This window comes from Camelina sativa, chromosome 4, assembly GCF_000633955.1.
Source record: "Camelina sativa cultivar DH55 chromosome 4, Cs, whole genome shotgun sequence".
NCBI lineage: Eukaryota > Viridiplantae > Streptophyta > Magnoliopsida > Brassicales > Brassicaceae > Camelina > Camelina sativa.
Window position 1 is genome coordinate 18,429,082 of NC_025688.1, and position 4,087 is coordinate 18,433,168.

Genomic DNA, 4,087 nt, shown 5'->3' on the forward strand with positions numbered 1-4,087 from the left:
TCAAGTCAAAACTCATAAGCACATATCTATGTGCATTAGTCCAAGCCCCATAATACAAAACACCGTTGATGGAGATACCTCGGGGAGGAGGATAATGGGCTATATGGGGTCTATGGGTAATGTGGCATTTAGTCTTTTTCCATGATGCTCCAGCTCCAAGTACCAATACTCGATGTTCTGATCTCACTACTCTACGTTCCTTGTTGTCGAGCTCCCAAACTATGCTAAGAACTTTGTATTCGTCATGAACAGGATCGTGTCCTAAATAGTACAATACATGATCGTTACCTTTTCCTTCAGAATTTATAACAATTGGTAATTCCACAAGCTGCCTTGTGTTAAGGTTACCAATTCGCACTCTCGTCCCAGCTTGGAAACACACCAAGCCACAATCAGCGTTCAAGAAGTGCTCTCCCATTCCCGGTATGGTCCAATCTTGGTCAAACACAGAGACAGAGGTTGTGTCCGAGTGATCGTGAGTCGATGATGTGAGCAACGCATACTCGCTCTGCGTTTTCGAATACAAGAACACGCGTCGCTGTGATGAGGGTTTAAGGTGAAGGTTGGTGAAGTATCGAGAGGTGATAAGGGAAAGCCAGATCCTTGAGACGCACTTAAATCTCATCAGAGATTTCACGGGCAATCTGATTAGGATATCGATCAACACCTCTTCAGGGATCTCTCGTAACGCCATCTTTTTCTTTTTCCTCAAATCTTTTACAATCGCAAGACTTGATCACAAAACTCCCTATTATATTTTAAACTTCTACTTATTTTATTTATTATTCGCCAAAGAAAAAAAGTAAAAGGAAACCCTAATCTTAGGGTTTGTGTTTTAAAGTTTTTTTTTAGACAAGTAATTAACAGAGAGAGCTCGTCGATTAATTCGTAGATGGACAAACCTGAGTGGTCTGATTTACCTGAAGAACTCATCGATTTTACTGCAAACCGCTTCTCATAGAGTCTCTTCTCTCTCCCACTACTTTCTTCCGTGTAACTGTCCCTTCTTCATGTTCTAACAAAGGGTGGCTGATCAGAACCAGAAAAGTCTTTAAATCAAGTAAGACTAGTCTCTTGGTCTCCTCTCTCTCGCCAGCTCATCCCCTCTTGCCGCCGGCGCCGAACACTAGACCTATTGAACTTTGGGGTTTCAGAGATTCGCAAATCGTACGAGATTTATATATATGATGACTATTTCATTGGAGACTTGAACGATACAAAACGACCATCACATATATGTTGTCTAAAGTTGTTTTCCTAGACAATACTGTTTAGTGTACAAGAGACAAAGAAACACACAATTTTTAACGAGGTTCAACAAATGCCTACGTCCTCAAACTTTGTTGGTAATACTTCTTAAGCACAATTACAGTTAGTGTTCAATATTGGACTTACACAAACCTAGATCTTCTCTTAGCTTGTTCACAATCTATTCCCAACCCACTAAGAGATCTCTAAGATCAACAACACTGATCTACATCCAGGACTCTCACTTAGAAACAAAAAACCCTCACCCTTTTCCCCCAAAGATGTCAAAAGGCTTACAAGGTTTTTCTTCTCTTTTTCACGTTCTCAAGAGATATGTTTCTAAGTCCTAAACCCTCTATATTAAAGGGATTTCCTGACTCTACCAAGGCTAACAACTTTCCTAAAATCAAGAGAAAATATTCCATTTAACTTTATTCTTTGTTAAACGAATATGTCCTAATCCTATTAAATCTTCTAAATATCTTCAAGCTTCCTTTTTCTTCGTGCTTTACCTCCAAGTAATATCCCAAAACATGCTTTAAGTATATCTTCATAAATCTTCAAAACCAAGACATATAAACGAAATCAACAGGCCTCTGATGATCTTTCATCGGACAGACGTTTGTGCATACATCAGATGCCTGTGCCGAGACAGAAGCTTGTGCAGACATATTTTGTACAGCTTCCTGAACTTCATCTTCAACTTGAGCTTGCCCACATACACTTACATTCTCCCCCTTTTTTACTGAGTTTTATAACTCAAGCACAACACTTCATGATTCTTGGAAATCCATAACACAACCTCTTGAAGACTCCCCCATAATCAAACAACATCTTGGAAACTCCACCGTAAACAAGAATCATATTCTTCTTACACCATCTCCCCCTGCTTGAGTGGTAAAACTCATTAAAAAAACATTAAGAGCTCAAGTTTACCTTGACAAAGCATCCTGAAATATCAACCATCAGCACAAGACTTTGATCAGTCGTCAAACAGAAAATTGTCTTTCTTCTTATTATCTGGTCTGTGAGACGACATCCTTTGGCTCAACATCTCGGTCTGCAACGTTTTCTCCATTGACCTGAATCTTGGAATTTCTCATGCACATGTCTTAGATGTCGTCTCTTGCTTTGAACACTTCTCTGATTCCTTGAGTAGCCACTGTCAGAATACAAACGTCTGTCCCTTGATGCATGCTTTGTGTAGTCCTCAGGACGATATAAATCATGCTTCTTGATCCAAACTTGATTGAATCTTTGACCCTCTTTGTACAATTTCTTCCTTCTCATGACTTGTGTTACCCTCTTCAAGAACTTGTAATACTGAGCTTTGATATGACCAGATTTCCTACAATACCAACAACCAATCAGTCTTCTCTTAAAGTTGTTGTGTACAGACGCCTACCAAGATTTCAGCCGGTTGTCACTTGTCTCCTTGCTGACAGACACGTTTCGGACCTTTGACGGAGATATACAGAGACTTGAATCTACAACTTTTGAAGCCAAGGTTTCTCCTTTAACAAACTGAGTAGTTGCACCAGAATCACTTCCATGGTAACCCAAACCCCATCTGACATTACAGGTTCTACCAGTTGTCAGAATCTTGTCAAGATCCTTTGTTCCTCTGCTCAACATCTTGATGCTTCTTAACTGATCTTCTAAACGTTTTTCTAAATCACAAGAATTAACTTTCTCCAGAGCTAGATCTTCTTCCAGATTTGAAATTTTGCTTATCAAGTTATTCTTCTCTGTGACAAGCCTCTGATTTTCCTTTTCCCTTTGTATCAGATCTTTCCTCAGAGTGTTGATTTGATCATTCAGCAACAATTTAAGTTCTTCTTCTGCTGGCTCAGAGTCCTGATCCGTACAACAAATTGTTCCATTATCAGACTTCAGTTCCAACTTATCAGCAACAAAGAGCAACAAACTTTGACTTGTTTGTTTGAGGCTTTTGTGTGTTTTTCTTCCTTTTTGGCGAATGCAGACTCTTGAACCCTGATAGACAGGTTTTCACCCAGGGTATCAATCCCCTATGCAGTTGTAGTACAAAGGGTTATCAATCCAAATGGTTGTGTATTGCTAGCAGGAAGAATATGATCAGAACAATGCAAGTCAAACCAAGCAATTAGGGTTTTGGTTCTAACGATTCCTAAAATAAACAAAGTAAAAGAATATAAACAAGTAAACCACACGACCTAAGCACTCGATGCAAGCAATCGAGTACAGGATCGAGTGGGGTGATCGAGTATGCAAGTGAGATATGAACAGTTCGAGGTATTACTCGATACAGGTTATCGTATACCTGATCGGATAAGTAGTCGAGTAAGTGAAAGAAATGCAAATAAATAAAATACGAAAGTTCCTAAGGATGGGGGTAATCGAATCCTAAGTGTTCTAGACCAGTACGGATGCCTTACATGCCTCAAGCAATTATTTCCTAGACAATGAACCTCTAAGACCTTGTCACCACACTTTCGCACTAGCAACAATCAACCTTGAACACATTACCACACTGTCGCACTAGCAATATGAACAAGCAGGCATTAAGAACGATTCATTATTGTCAGTAGACTTAAACTCATCTAATTTTGTTACTCAGAGTTAAGTAAACCTCTAGCATTGGCTAAATCAAGCATTTTATCTACTCCTTTCGGCCTGTAGCATTTGTAAACGCCCTAGATCTAATCTCAACCTTTCGGTCTGTTGACAGCATTAAGAGCACCAACCTAGAAGGAAATCTATCAATCATTTACAATCAACTAAAGCATCCTAACCGATCAAGAACATAAACTCATCTATCCCATCCCTAGAAACTTTACTACACTACTCGGACATAGAA